The sequence below is a fragment of the Triplophysa dalaica genome, chromosome 15 (genome assembly GCF_015846415.1).
Source record: "Triplophysa dalaica isolate WHDGS20190420 chromosome 15, ASM1584641v1, whole genome shotgun sequence".
Lineage (NCBI taxonomy): Eukaryota > Metazoa > Chordata > Actinopteri > Cypriniformes > Nemacheilidae > Triplophysa > Triplophysa dalaica.
In genome coordinates, this window is record NC_079556.1 from 15,815,346 (window position 1) to 15,832,063 (window position 16,718).

At 39.5% G+C, this 16,718-nt stretch overlaps 1 long non-coding RNA gene across 2 annotated transcripts; it reads right to left on the reverse strand.

Annotated features, from left to right (window-relative positions):
- Positions 1–4,119: 4,119 nt before the first annotated feature.
- LOC130436680 (uncharacterized) lies at positions 4,120–8,340 on the reverse strand. Of its 2 annotated transcripts, XR_008909106.1 has the most exons (9): positions 8,301–8,340; positions 7,783–7,890; positions 7,529–7,671; positions 7,373–7,408; positions 7,039–7,157; positions 6,294–6,487; positions 6,069–6,218; positions 5,011–5,138; positions 4,120–4,650 (listed from the first exon to the last, which is right to left on the reverse strand). It is a non-coding gene; the product is annotated as an uncharacterized LOC130436680 (long non-coding RNA). The 2 variants fall into 2 exon arrangements; XR_008909105.1 differs by lacking the exon at positions 8,301–8,340 and having other exon boundaries at positions 7,783–8,151.
- Between the last annotated feature and the right edge of the window lie 8,378 nt (positions 8,341–16,718).

Consider the following 16,718-nt stretch of genomic DNA (forward strand, 5'->3'; position numbering starts at 1 on the left):
ACAGACATTCAATATCCTAGTTATATTTCTTAAATATAACAACAACACCCCTCACCCAATCAACAAGCTAGTCTCCAGGGGGTCTAATACATGTACAGTACTCAATACTTAGTTGGGGCTCCTTTTGCATGAATTACTGCAGCAGGGCATGGAGTCAATCAGTCTGTGGCACTGCTCAGGTGTTATGAGAGCCCATGTTTCTCTGATAGTGGCCTCACCTCTTCTGCATTGTTGGGTCTGGCATATCGCATCTTCCTCTTCATAATACCCTATAGATTTTCTATGGGGTGAAGGTCAGGCGAGTATGCCGGGCAATTAAGAACAGGGATACCATGGTCCTTAAACCAGGTACTGGTAGCTTTGGCACTGTTTGCAGCAGTGGCGGCTGCTGATCTTTTAAAGAGGGGAAGCTCATTTTCGGCCTAAATCATAAAAATTGTCCATTTATTTATATGTAAATTCTGCCCTACGTTCCTTTTCAAGAAAATGCTCTGTAACCCATGTCAAGAGACATGGCCAGCAGTACATTTTCTTTTTCACAGCACTTCCAGTCAGCCAGCTAACTTTGTCATACCAGGAGAGCTGAAAAGACCTGTTACTTTTCCCTATCTTTTGCACTAAATCAATCTTAGGTGTTGATCTGCCCTGCTGTTTAATTCTAAGTTTCTCCTCGTAAGGAAGACTTTCTAATGGCTTTGCCAAAATCAGGTCGACAATATTAGCACTGTCTGCCATCGTGTGCAGTTTGCTAGCTGGCTAGTTCAGACTATATGAATTAATGAACAAACGATCTAATATGTATATGGTGTGGACGGTTTTCGCCCACACCAACCGTCTCTTTGCACTGCGAGAAGCTGCCGCCTCCTTGTCATTTATGATTTATAAAAAAAATAAAAAAATAAATGTCTAAAAGCTGATATGTGACAATGTGTATAGCAAGGTGGTTTGCAGGTGCCAAGTCCTGTTGAAAAATGAAATCTGCATCTCCATAAAGTTGGTCAGCAGCAAGAAGCATGAAGTGCTCTAAAACTTCCTGGTTTACGGCTGTGTTGACCTTGGACCTCACAGAACACCGTGGACCAGCACCAGCAGATGACATGGCACCCAAAACCATCACTGGACCTCAAGCAACGTGGATTATGTGCCTCTCCTCTCTTCCTCCAGACTCTGAGACCCTGATTTCTAAAGGAAATGCAAAATTTACTTTCATCAGAGAACAAAACTTTGGACCACTCAGCAGCAGTCCAGTCCTTTTTATCTTTAGCCCAGGCGAGACGCTTCTGACGCTGTCTGTTGTTCAAGAGTGGCTTGACACAAGGAATGTGACAGCTGAAACCCACTCTTTGTGAATCTCCCCCACATTTTTTAATGGGTTTTTTTTTCACAATCCTCTCCAGGGTGCGGTTATCCCTATTGCTTGTACACCTTTTTTCTACCACATCTTTTCCTTCCCTTCGCCTCTCTATTAATGTGCTTGGACACAGAGCTCTATGAACAGCCAGCCTTTTTTGCGATGACCTTTTCTGTCTTGCCCTCCTTGTGCAGGGTTTCAATGGTCGCCTTTTGGACAACTGTCAAGTCAGCAGCTTTCCCCATGGTTATGTGGCTAACAGAACTAGACTGAGAGACCATTTAAAGGCCTTTGCAGGTGTTTTGAGTTAATTAGCTGATTAGAGTGTGTCACCAGGAGTCTTAAATATTGAACCTTTTCACAATATTCTAATTTTCTGAGATACTGAATTTGGGGTTTTCATTAGTTGTCAGTTATAATCATCAAAACACAAAGAAATAAACACTTGAAATATAAGAGTCTGTGTGGAATGAATGTATACATTATAAAAGTTTCACTTTTTGAATAAAATTAGTGAAATAAATCCACTTTTTGATGATATTCTAAATATATGACCAGCACCTGTACTCCTTTAGAACCTTTCCATGTATTGATGTTCTTGTTGTTATGTATGTTTTAAACATTAACTTAAGTAGTTTGAATGAATGTGTGTAAAACTATAATAATTATTAAATTTGTAGTAGCTCATTTAGCCAAGATGATATACTGTATATCATGTTTGGTGTCTATGAGGCGCATTTGTGATTTCCTTATGTTAATGTTTATTGTGTTTTGGTAACTCTTTTCATATTAGTTGTGTTAAACTTTTAGGTTTTCTTAGAGAAAATTCAATCAGCTTCCACATACAAAACACCATGATGGAAGACAAAGACAATGAATTCTCTGATTGACACAGTCACATCTGTAGGATGTGAAATACTCAAAGCTTAAAAGAGGCCACAGTCTCTTCCGTTAGAGGGTTCTTCCTCTCCTCTCTCTTCTTGCATTTTGCATTTCATTTTGTTAGGGTTCTGTCCGTGCCACCTCCACAAGGGTAGAGCTATCTCTAAAGGATGGACTTGAAAAAGACTTCACCTGGACCCCTAAATTTGTGCCAGGCTAGGACCATTTCTTTCCAGATACAGATCCTCTGCATAAAACCTTCTTGATGGAGGGAACGAGACGTTGTGTCGAACCGACAGATTGGGTTTGACTTGAGAAACCTATCATCTTCTGACTGACTTTGAAAAGGCCAATGAAATTGGCGAATGAATATTGCATGCCGGACTCCGCCCCGGATATCTTGGTATAAGAGAGAGACGGCGCGCTGCATTCATTCACCTTATGTGCCGAGGAGCCTGAGAGGATCTCTCGACTGTTGCAGCGGGCGGCAAGCATTTTGGCATGATGGACACGCATTCCCTTTTTGTCGGTCTCTCAACATTGTGTCGAACCAACAGATGGGGTTCCTATCGAAAACGACACTGCGCTGTGCTGCATCATAATCTCTAGCGAAGCTACTCTGAACGGCCTGGGTCTTGTCAGACATGAGCACTACCGTGAAATTGTAACCTTCCAGTGGATAGGTAGGCGGTCCCAGAGCTTTTGGAAGGGTGGGAAGCCCCTGCCTCCGGCCTTTCCAGGCGGCGGCCTTGTTTCTCTAACAGCAAGAAGCCGCCCATCACCGTACGGGCAACTGGGGAAGCGTTATTTCCTCACTGAGGAAACTCGCTACAGAGACCCTACCGTAGGGAGAAGTTTGGTGGAGACGTCAACATGGTCTCGTCGTCAGGGGAGAACTCATGGGAGGAATGTGCGGACTGCAGGGAGTACAGCAAGGTGGAGGCCCACCTACACTCTAAAAAATGCTGACTATTTATAGACTATTTATATTAAAATTTTAATATTTTTTAAATATAAAATCCTAGGGGTAATTTTTAACCCAATTTGGGTCAACCCAACCCAGCGCTGGGTCAAAAAGGGACGAACCCAGCACTGGGTTATTTAAACCCAGCTGGGTTGGGTTAACTGTTTGACCCAGCATGCTGGGTTATTTTTTGACCCAAAAATTGGGTTAATATTAAACATACTGCTGGGTTAATCTCAACCCAAAATGGGTTAAAAATTACCCCTAGGATTTTATATTTAAAAAATATTAAAATTTTATTATAAATAGTCTATTTGTGAAAGTAAACGTTGTGTTTGTGTGCTGGGGTCTGAGAGAAGCGCATGGCAAATCAAGTGGGGGGAACAAACAATTTAATCTTTTTAATGTGTAGAACAAGAATTGTTCAAAAGGAATGGCCAGGTTTGTTGAGTAAACAAGTAAAACCTCAGTAGTTCATTATGCAAAATAAATATTTTACATATCGAAAGAAATGGTTATAATACATCAACTGTAATGTTAAAGAACATTGACATTAAAACATTCTCAAACTTTATAACTTGTTGAGAACTATGCACATCTACACAATGTCAGCATCAGTTAACATTCAGCAAAAAACAACAATTTTCCTAAGAGAGAAATGGTCACAGTAAAAATGAATCAATTGTAGTGTAAAAACATTGGCATAAAAACATTCTCTATTTTTTTTAACACACCTCTGCACAATGTCAGCATCAGTTAACATTCTGCAAAAATAACAAACTACTAAAGAAATTGTCTCAGTAAAATCAATTTTAGTGTAAAATCATTGGCTTTAAAACATTCTCTTAACTTGTTTTACACTTTATGCACATCAGCATGGCAGAATCAGTAAACATTCATCCAAAGCAACAAACTGCATAAATTCTGTTTTCCTAAGAGAGAAATTGTCACAGAAAAATTCATTGTAAAAACTTTGGCATTAAAACATTCTCAGAACATGTTTAACACTTTATGCACCTCTGCACAATGTCAGAATCAGATAACATTCAGCCAAAATAACAAACTGCATATGTTCAGTTTTTCCTAGAGAAAGGGTCACAGTAAGAACTTCAAGCAAAATAAATTGCACCAGCAAAGTTGTTCTAACTAACAATAACTACTCTTTAGCAGCAGATATAAAAGCACGTAGAATTCTTATTGATGGAGTTTAATCTCCAAGAAGTCCAAAGACCACAGTCTGTAGAAACTGCCAGACGGGGGAGCACTGCTTGGGGTAATTGATATCGAAGACGTAGAAAGCTTTAAAGCAAACATCTACTGCTGCCAGCAATGTTTTTTGCTCAATTGCTTCTCCATTTAGTATAACAAAAGCCTGAAAGCACTCGTTGTCTCCCAGCATGAGAACATCGCTTGTGCCTTTTGACCGCAGGTATTCAGCCATGTTGGTTCCGATCTGAAAATAATAATAATGTAAGAACAGAGCTCAAAACTATTGTACAAACTAGAGTGCATAGTGTGAAAGTTAACCCAATGATCCTAAAGGAATAAAAAAAAAAACTTACTGAAATACTTTATGGAAGAACCCCAATATTAGTATTTTCCCATAGTTGATTTGGGCTCAAACAAATTAAAGATTTCTTGCGAAATGTGAAGGCAAAAAATTGTTTAAAGTGATTGATTGCATTTTTTACAAGATTTATACACTTGAAATAATAAAAGCTGTAGCTCACATTAATATGTGATGCTAATAAATATGGAGAGCACAATGTCTTGTGACACCTTGATGTGCTTTTAGCAATGGCTGTTAACTTACCGGTTGTATGTCTATGAAAGCCTTCCTGGTTTCAATATAAGTCGGTCTGAACATTTTCCTTCCAATCTTATAAATTGAGGTTGGAAGGATTATAGGTAGGACAAGTAAGGTGATGTCACTCTGATGGTCTGCAATTAAAATTAAACGAGTTCATGTAACCACTTAAAGTGCTAGCATCCTTAAAATTTGACTCAAAGGGTTACGCTTTTTACAAAGGGTAAAATAAATATTAAAAATTAGTTTGGAATGACATGAGGGAGAGTAAATAATATACTCTGCATCTAGGCAGACTCAAACATAAATGCCATCCATCCATCCATTTTCTACCGCTTATCCGGGGCCGGGTCGCGGGGGCAGCAGTCTAAGCAGGGATGCCCAGACTTCCCTCTCCCTAGACACTTCCTCCAGCTCTTCCGGGGGGACACCGAGGCTTCCCCAGGCCAGCCGGGAAAAATAGTCCCTCCAGCGTGTCCTAGGTCTTCCCCGGGGTCTCCTCCCGGTGGGACATGCCCGGAACACCATCCCGGGAAGGCGTCCAGGGGGCATCCGGAAAAGATGCCCGAGCCAACTCAGCTGGCCCCTCTCGATGTGGAGGAGCAGCGGATCTACTCTGAGCTCCTCCCATGTGACCGAGCTTCTCACCTTATCTCTAAGGGATCGCCCAGCCACCCTGCGGAGAAAGCTCATTTCGGCCGCCTGTATCCGGGATCTTGTCCTTTCGGTCATGACCCACAGCTCATGACCATAGGTGAGAGTGGGAACGTAGATTGACCGGTAAATCGAGAGCTTCACCTTGCGGCTCAGCTCCTTCTTCCCCACGACAGACCGGTACAGCGAACGCATTACTGCAGAAGCTGCACCGATCCGTCTGTCAATCTCCCGTTCCATCCTACCCTCACTCGTGAACAAGACCCCCAGATACTTGAACTCCTCCACTTGAGGCAGGAACTCTCCACCTACCTGAAGTGAGCAAGCCACCCTTTTCCGACTGAGATATACATAAATGCTTCATGACAAACTTATCAGTTAGATGAACTAACCCCTTTAATCTTAATTACCTGCTGACATAGTTTCTAAATTGGAAAGTAAATGAACAGGCTGCTTTTCTCGGGTGGCGAACTGTCGGATCTTATCCTTGAAGACAGGCACCCAGTTCTCGTGAGTTTTGAAGCAGAGTCAGGATTAAGAATTGAAAAGTCCTGGGATATCTACAGTACAAGAAAAAAACAGAACGTTATTGTGTATAACTATCAAACTTACATTTTTTTCAAATTTAAACTCACCATGTCCGGAGTGTCGAGGAGACGTGGATACTCTTTAACTATTTCCATGACTGCTTTGGTTCCATTATCTCAAATCCATTTTGCCCGATGGATGGCTGTCTCTTTCATGTATTGTTCAACCTAACTTGGTGGCCAGATATTATTTTTAAGCCACTCAGTCATTTGAACGGCTCGTTCCATGTCCACAGTTGATTCTGAGCAAAAATGTAAACACAAAGAAATAAATGAGAAAATATTAACCTGTAGATAAAGGTGGGCGGAATGACCAAAAATCTATTTCACGGAATGAGTACTGGGTTTCTGCAGGTTTCACAAAGTCAAATTAAATTAAATTTTTTAGACCATTATGAATAAAACTTAAGACCTGCATCACAACATAAAAAACCTCACACCCAACATTCACAGATCAATTCCTTTCTGGCATATGAAGCCAGAAGCTTTAAAACATTTTGTTTTTCAATGAGCATTAGAGGTAGGTTTACATGGCTGTAGGAAAATTAAGACCTGATTAAAATTATTTAAGACCTAGAACACAATATGTCAGTGAATTTAAGACCTTTTTAAAGCCTAAAAATTTGGTTTTGGAATGTAAGACTTTTTATACTTTTTAGACTTTTTAGGACCCTGCAGTAGTTTTTAGGAAACCCTGGAGTAGTTTTATATCATAATAACGATATATTCAAAAATAATTCCAGTATATCGTCCAGCCCTACAAGATGCCAAATTATAATTGCAAAAACCCTACCCGGCAAAGTTAAGTTATTGGCTTCGTCTGTGTTGTTTGATATACTCTGATTTGGTAAGGCGCTCCTCCAAGAAGCCTTTGGCAGGTCTGTGATTTCGACCTGGACTGAACCATGCTTCCTTGTGTTTTAAAAAGAAAAACAGGATTAGAAAATATGCTATTATGAATGGCATCAACACCCATAATATCTACATTTTTAGCTGTGTCAACCAATTTGTAAACTACACAATTATTCAATTTAATTATAAGTTGGATTCATAAATTGATTTGTTTCTGTAAACAGCTTAATGTAACATTTTCCACTTAGAAGCCACGTTCATCACACTCTACTCACATAGCCTTTATTCTGGCAGTCCTTAAGGCCTTGAAACTGTTCAACAACAGATGAAGCCAAGATGACTTTTGTACCTGCATATGGACTAAAGGCAACAAAAGTAATGCACTTTTTTTGATTAAAAATGCACATTGAACATTTTTCTTAAGCACTTACTTTTCTCCAAAGCACCTCCTCAGATGTGACACCAATATCCGAACCATGGCTCGTCTCTCATGAATTGACATGCAGTGCTTTTCTTCTATACCATTAATAATAGGTTTTCCATCAGGTGTTGCCAGAAGAATTTCTCTTACGTTCTACAAAACATAACACCTGTTAAGAGCTGAAACATAATCCTCCCACTTTAAATAGGTTCTTGAATGTTTGTCTAGTAAAACAAACTAATGCCACAGAAAAAGTAAACCTACAAATGAAGTTATTTCCTCCAGAGATATATTTGGTTCATGACCATGCTGCTCTGCACTTGTTTTTTCAGATACTGCTCTGCTTACTGTGCCAGCATCTGGGATTGATTCCTATAAAATAAATTGTGGTATGTAGATGATGTCCAAGGTTGAATTATAAATTCTGATTGATACATACAGTACAATAGAAGGGCAATTTACCTGTATTAATTCTAACAGTATGCATCATATTTTATTTAAGTGTTACTGAACAAAAGTAAACTTAATTTTCAATTTCAGCAAGTTTTGACTATCATATTATAGTGAAATTTACTGTACCTGGATTTTGATGTCACTAAATCGTGAACATCTCTATGTTTTGTGATGTGCCCATGATGACAGATATAATTATTACCCGAATATTGTTAATAGTCAAGAGGTAGTATTGGGTAGTAGGTGTAGACAAGCTTACCCTTTGTTTTAGTTTGATTAAATCTGACATTAAAACCAAAAAATTAAAATGACTTTAAACTAATACTCACTTCCACAGCTTTGGCTGATGATAAGCCATTTTAGCTTAAAAAGGAAAATACTGAAATGTTAAAACTAGTATTGCATAGGATGCTCTTTACAACTAGAGTGAGTAGTGTGTAAAACATATGCTCTTCAAGATATACTACTTAAATAAAACAATGTATCATCAGCCTTTATGGTTGCCTCTGAAATAGCCTGTTTCTCAGAGAAACGTAATTATTACGGTCATTCTCTTTAAAGGACGTCACAACATGGAGAGGGTGGTGATCATCAAGTGACTGGATGTCCACCAAGTCAAGTGCAGAAGAAGGAGACACCGTGAAAGCAAAAAAATGTCTGTCAAATCCTACTGTCTCCCATTGTTTCACAATAAATTTGATTTTGGTGTCAATGAGCACAATGTTTTGAATGGTTCCGAACAGGGGCTCACTATCAGCAGAGTGAGACACAAAAAGTGTCATTCCTGACCTGTAGGTAGTTCCCTTAAATTTAATCCAAGCAGGCAAGACATCTGAGAACAATGGAGCTCCATCAAACCCACATTTTACTTTTTCAAAATTCTCTAATAATGCCAGGAGCGTGGTGTATCCTGGACCAACTTCCAAGTCATGTGAGAACATCTGGTCAGACAACATGATGTAGCACATCATCATTTGGTGTCGGTAAGCCTGCGTTTTACAAATATTGCGAAAATTGCACGTGATATGGCATACTCTCTTAAAAAAGCCATATTTGGCCTCGAAACTGGACCAAGGGTCCGAGTTTTCTGATAGCCCCAGGATAATGAAGCATAAAGTGGTGTTTTGGCTTCAGATGCCTTTCTGGATAAAGCTCCAAAAATAGTCTGTTGTGTTCCTCAATCAGATGTTGTAAAAATATAACTGCCTCTTCAGTCAAAGCTGGAGAAAAAATCATCTCCATACAGCCAAGCAAGGAAAGCGGTATTTCCCAGTGCTTGTGACCTTCTGGAATCAAATCACCAATCATAAGAGGTAGTAGTCTCAGAAGCCACCATGTCTGTGTAACCGGCTGGGACTTGTTGCTTATTACTACTCTGCGTTGTGTAACAGAATACGAAAAGAAACAACTGGAACTGTTGCTGATGGAGATTTTATTATGAGGCCTGGATGGATTAAAGAGAGTACAGTATGAATAGATGTTACGTCTGTAACTTTTCACCTCTCCTCAGCATGCTCAAAGCGATCTCAGTACACATCACAAGGATAAATCAAAACAAAATGCCAAAAACACATTACAAAGCGCGTAAAGCGCAAAATGAATTGTTTCAAACACTTATCTAAACATGCAATATAATCTCCTGCAGCTAGTTTTAAATCAATCACGAAAGTTTAACAATCGACACAAAATGGATGTAATAAGAAACAAAACAGATTTAATCATACCTGGATGGATTAAAGAGAGTACAGTATGAATAGATGTTACGTCTGTAACTTTTCACCTAAACAGATTAAGAGCAGTTATTTTATCTGTTAGTCACAACATTCTGTTGACGCACACACACATACTCAAACCGCTGTACTCGGTAATAAAACCATTAATACAATCCATCCATTCACAAAACACTTTCTAATACATCCATAACACTGTGAACAACAATATTACTGCATGCCGTTGCCTTAATCAAACTTTTATAAACTTTTACAGACATGTGCTGAGAAAGCACCGCTAATTGCTTATCTCTCCTCAGCATGCTCAAAGCGATCTGAGGACGCAGCGTGAGTTTACCCGAAATGACGTCATCACGCAAGGCAGATATAAAACCCTTTCCCAAAACAACAAAAACAAAATACAAAACTAAATTACAATGCTTTTTTGTGGACAAATTATTACAAAGTAAAAGAGTAAAAATTGAAAAGAAGGATTGTTAGTGAAATACATTAATATTAGTATATACAAGTATATACTCATTAACATCCGTCACATCTGGGCTGCAGTCTGTCTGACGGCCCCATCAGGATTTTTAAGATCTTGAGGCTTTATGGCAGATGGCTTGTTGTGACTATCAGAGAAGCCACAGTCAAAGATTGTCAGTCTATTATTGATTTGATCAAGGGTTCAGAGTTTTTGTTCAATCAAAGAATTGAAAATAAGCTTCATTTCATAACCTCCAACACCTTCTAAAATGTCATGCATAACATCTGGAGTCACGTTCTCAGTTACATGGTAGCACTGAAGTTTATTTAGTGCACACTCTCGTAAAATACCACTTTCAGTTGGGTTATTCTGAAGTAGATCAGAGTTATAGTTCACCTTGTTGCGCAAAACTGACAGATCTTCAACTGTCTGTTCTCTTAAGATCTCTTTTTGCTCTCGACACCATCGACAAACTGTTTTTCCTGAGAAGCTTTCAGTGTAACCTAGGATGCCATTAAGACCCAGGTTATCAGAATCAGAATCAGAAAGCGCTTTATTGCCAAGTATGTTTGCACATACAAGGAATTTGTTTTGGTGACAGGAGCATCCAGTACACAGAATAAGCAACAACACAGAGACCATCAAACAATACAAAAAACAGTTACACAGATGATTTAAATAAGGGCCTATGTGTATAAAAATTAAGAAATACAATACAGTAAACATAAGAGTAAAGCTATAGAGAGTAAAGTTATGTGTGTATGTAAATATGTACAAGTAAAAAATAGAATAGACTATTTCAGTAAAAGGTATGCGTTATATACAGCAAGATGAAATATAATTTACAGAAAAAGTTGTATAAAAATAGATCGTGTATTATCTGAAGGATATTGAAGATTGCAATTTGTTATTATTGCACAGAGTTAATTGCACATAAGAAGTCTTGCACGCAAGAAAAAATTTTAAAAATAAATTAACTGTTCAAGAGGTAGATGGCCTGAGGGAAGAAGCTTTTTTTGTGTCTGGTTGTTTTGGTGCTCAGTTCTCTGTAGCGCCGACCAGACGGCAGCATTCTGAAGAGATGATGGCTTGGATGTGAGAGGTCCAGGGTGATTTTCTGAGCCCTTTTCCTCACTCTGGATGTATACAGTTCTTGGAGGGTGGGCAGGGGAGCACCAATGATCTTCTCAGCAGTCCGAACCGTCCTCTGTAGTCTTCTGAGGTCTGACTTTGTGGCTGAGCCAAACCAGACGGTGATGGATGTGCAGAGAACAGACTCTATGACCGCTGAGTAAAACTGTTTTAATAGAGTTTGCTGTAGGTTGAACTTCTTCAGCTGATGTAAGAAGTACAACCTCTGCTGGGCTTTTTTAGCAATAGAGCCAATGTGATTGCCCCACTTCAGGTCCTGAGAGATGATGGTGCCCAGGAACCTGAATGACTCCACTGCTGCCACAGTACTGTTCATGATGGTGAGAGGAGGGAGTGCAGGGGGGTTTCTCCTGAAATGTTTTAAGCGTGTTCAGCTCCAAGTTGTTATGACTGCACCATTGCAGTCACACCGTTGGTATGACTGTTATCACCACCAACCTGTGCAACACCTGCTTTGACAATGCCCTTGAAATATTTGGTTTCAACCTCAATTCCTTCCAATTCCATGTCCTTATTCTCACACAACTTGATCCAAGACGGCATTTATTCCAAAGGTTTTACATCATCTTGTACACTGCTAATAAGAAATGTCAGTTTAGTCTGGAAAGGTACTCAGATGGCAAGCATTTCAGAAGTAAATAAATGAAACCCAGCTTGTGCACTGAGGTTTTTGAACCTAGTGGGTTGTCCATCCCATAATCATCACTGTAAAGTACAAGTGGAATAGATAGATCTTTGGAAAAAGGGGCAGTTGCTTTAAAGATTGTGCCATCTTTAAAATCTTCAAGGCCAGATCTTTTTTTATTTCGCCATTCAATTGTTTTCTCCATTGTTCCTGGACATTCTAAAACTTGTTTTAGCATAGGCTTTAAAGGAACACGATAGAATGTGTCTCGGACTGCCACTTGTCTTACAGTCCCTGTCAATACATCTCTTTGTTGTGTGTACGAAAAAGCCAGGGAAAGGTACTTCTTCTGGCTTCACAAAGCATCCAGATTGAGTAAAATACTGCATTTGCTTGTATTCTGACTCAAAGCCCTGAAATGGATGAGCAGCAGATGCAAAATGTTCTAAAAGCTTCTGCCCATTAGGACTCTCGACGTGTCCTGTCTCTTTTAAAAAAGACACCGTTTGTCTCTGTAGGGATCCAACAATATCACTGATAAGGCCAGATGTCTGCTCAACTACATAATTAACGGCACTCAATGTCTGTGAGGAATTTGACCTCATCAACAATGTCATCACATTCCTCAAAAATGTTATCACAATCCTCATCACAATGTTCAACAGCATCAACAACTGTATCTGATGAACTGTCCCTGGGCTCAACTGAAGGGGTTTCCACCACTTCTTCTGTAAATTCTTTTAAATGGACCAGTAGGTGTCTTCTTAATTATCTAATAATACTAAATGAGCGATGACATCCAACTTGAGCACACTGAAAGAACCTTGATGTAGAAAATACATGATGTACAATTCTTAAGTGTGCAAAAAAAGCTCTGATATTAGGCCCTAAAGACCTTTTGCACTTAAAGCAAAAAAAGGTGACATCCAGTACATGTAATATTCTGATGTTGAAACTGTAAAATTGGGAATTATATTTAGCTCTACTAAATCTCTCTCTCTCTCTCTCTCTCTCTCTCTCTCTCTCTCTCTATATATATATATATATATATACACATACACACACACACACAAACACCTAAGTTTTTTTCATATAGGTGCCTTCCTTCTGCAATTAAAAGAACTTGGCAGCAGCTGAAAATTAAATATAAAAACATAATTCAGTCAGGTGAGTTTAAAGAAATAAAATGCTCTTACTAGTAGGATGCCTGACTGGGAGATGTTTGATATATTACTTAAACAAGCCTTAAAAGTTATGAGGAGAACCGAGCGCTATGGCTATAGAAGACAGAAAACATGCCATGCTTGCACCTGCTACCCCAAGAAAATCATGGCCGATTTTTCTAAATACTATCTGTAAAACAGCTATGCACTGGATTTGATAGTCCTTGAAACCACAACCAATGAAATTAATCAACAGTTGCAATGGCCTACCAGAGAAAATCCTCTCTGCATATCTTAATTAGAGTAATGACATTAATTTGACTATTTCATGTCTACTCAGCCAAAAGAAAGAGGGCAGAGGCACGTAAAATGGGAGGAAGACCTGCACCACCACCTCTGACGGATGCAGAGGAGATGGCCTTGAGCCTCAACACTGGGCGACACTGTTACTCCCCAGTAACTCCTCGCGCTTCGAAAAGGGGGCAGAGATTGTAACAACCCCTGGGTTTGTGGAATAAAACCTGCTCCCGACCAGGTTAGGTTCACGGAGTAGGTTACTCTGGTTACTCACTCGGAGTATAAGATACCTAGATTTCTGAAATGGGCTTGACTTACCCCGCGGTCGCGGGTTTGACATACCACACGTTCTGAAACCAAAAACCCTGAGTTTTCGTTTTCTTGGGTAAAATTACCCTGAGTTTGCACTTACCCTGCTTTCTGAAACGGGCCCCTGCTGTCTGTGTCGCTCTCGCTGTATGATGATGTCATACGCTGATCAATCTGAGCCAAAAACTGCTAAATTTTCTTCCAATTTGACAGTGTGTAGCCGCTGCACTGTATTACAATGTCTAATGAACCTGCTGCTGAAGTGTATGAAGCTGGTGTGCGTGGCTTTATTCACTGCTCCCATCTCCTCCAGCACAGACAACAACACAGCAGACTTGTATCTGCAAAGACGTCTGACGTGCTTGCCAATATATACATATGCAAATATGCCAATAAATTTGTGATGTCACCAGCGCCACAAGTCTGTCAAAATCCTGTGAACACTGTACTCAATCGTGGATAAGCACAGATAGATGAATTCGACACATGCGAAGCACGTCACAGAGTGGACGCAGCTGATTCAACATTTGGGGGCATTTAGTGATAAGGCAAAAGTATGGTCCGGCCGTCCGTGTCCCGCGTGATGTAATTTTCATCATCAGGAGGCTCACTTAGACTGGACGCATACGACAGGTCATGCGCGGAAAAAATGTTGAGTCAGGCGTGTCCACTCGGTGACGTACTCGCCATGAGAACACCACACAGCAAGCATCCACGTTGCACGCTCGAGTGGTGCCTAAAAACTGAATGCGCATGTGTTGAAGTGCTCTCATGGACGTACTGACAGGGTAGAGAAGAATATGTTGATCAAAGTACTTTTCTGGACCTTGACGGTAACAATTAGCATGATGTCTATGAGGTGGTATGGAATATCTCGGATGTGGATCTAAAATATCTTAATTTAATCTGAAGATGCTAGGAGGTCTTAAATAGTGTAGAACGTCATGTGGGTGAGTAAACATTAGGGATGAGCGAGTACAGCATTATCTGTATCTGTATCTGTTAACCATATGAATTTTCTGAATCCGTATCTGTACTCGGACTGGGCGGGGCCTAACCAGGAAGTGGGCGGGATTTTACCCGGAAATTGGGTCGGGTTGTCTTGAGATGGGCGGGGCTTTAATCGGTATGTTATTTTAAGCAGGCAATTGATATGGGTTGATCAGAAATTGTTATATTTAATGCTGATTAGAAAAACATTTACATGACAGCATCAGCATTGAGCTTCAGATCAATGGTTTTGATCACGATGACAAACGAACTATATACAGAATAAGTTTTGCAACAATGAATACAACAGATGCGGTTGCAATTATGAAGTAAAATGTAATGAACAAGAGTTTTCATCTCAACATAACTTTATTTTTTGTAACTTTTAATTAAAAACTGGTTAGAGCCAGCTGACGGTTTAAAAAAGACGCAACGCGAGTCGCATTCTACCAAGCATCACGTCTGAACAAATCCCACGTTTATCAAAACTCTACTGGTTAATAAGTAAGTACTACAAACCGAAATAAAAAACAAAGCTGAAGAGACCTAAACGTTAACGGAAAAGACACGCGAACCTGAGTGACTGAGGGAGAGACGGAGAGAGAGAGCTGCGAACACAGTCAGCAACACAATACATCTGTATGTGTGTAGGGGAGGGGCGCTGTGACTATCACAGAACGCAGACACAGTCAGCTACCCAATGAGGATTTTTATTCAATCCAAGCACAGATATTGACTCGTATTAGTCGTACAATACTCGTACTCGGCAAAAGTGCTTTATCCGTACCGGATACTCGTTTCAGCCGAGTATCCGGCAAAACTCTAGTAAACATTATAAAAATTAGATTTTTGGGTGAACTATCCCTTTAAATAAAACTTTAACCTTGAATAAAGGAGTGCATTATTGCATTGCTATATCAAAAACACTGTAAAATATTATACATTCACTCTTACCTTCAAATGAGGGAATTCACTCGTCAAGTTTCCATTCTCTAAGCTTACTTTCTACATATTCATCCATCTGAAAAAATTGACATCTTATCATACTAGACACATTTTAATAGAAATCCTCAATTATGTAAAGTGGCATGTAAATAATAATCTATATATGAACAGTTCAGATGCAAAACCCTATAGCTTAAGTCCGTCTGACGACATTTCGTTTAAACAAGAATTTTTTATCAGGCCCCTCCATTTACTTCCAGCAATACCAGATATTTCAGATCGGGCAGAGTGTAGTATTTAGTGGGTTTTGATGAAAAATTATTTGAGGTAACGCATAATATGTCTTTAGAGCATTCATTGAACATCATAATCTAATTTTTGATGAAGGGGGCTTTTAGAGGGGTTTGCATCTGAACTCTTCATATAACTGTCATGATTCCACCTCTTCTTGTTAGGTAATTCTTGGTCTTGAGCTGGAATCATACAGGATCCTCTGTTTCATGTGGGAGAGAGACGATTTCGTCTCTCTCCAGTCTGCGTCATTGTTCCTACCCTCCTGTTTCATAGTTTGTGTTAATTAGTTTATCCCTTGGACCTGTTCCCTCTTGATTTGCTCCCCTTTAAAACTTCCGCGTGTTCTTTGTCCTGTGCTGGTTCATTGTATGACTTACCTGGTCTGTAAGTTGTAAGTTGTAAGTTGTAAGTTTTACCTGGTCTGTTTTGTTGTTTTCCTGTGCCACAGCTTTACAATAGCCTGACAATAACAATTGTTGTTGCTTTCGTTGCATAGCTTATTCGAGCTACTCGGTTCGAGTTATTCGAACCGAGCTACGGGAAAACTATACCATGCACACAGAACTAGCAGCCTGCTACGTTAGATTTAAAATTTTCGAATCAAAACGCTGGCATAAATGGTAATGAAGCGTATGTCTGATTTATTCAAGAGAAATTTAACGTTACTTTAGTTATCTAAATGAGAGCAGGTTTAACATTTAAGACCGCTAAAAAGCCACTGAACTCAACATTAAATAGTATTCTCTGTGTTAACAAATAAATTGTGATGTGATGAA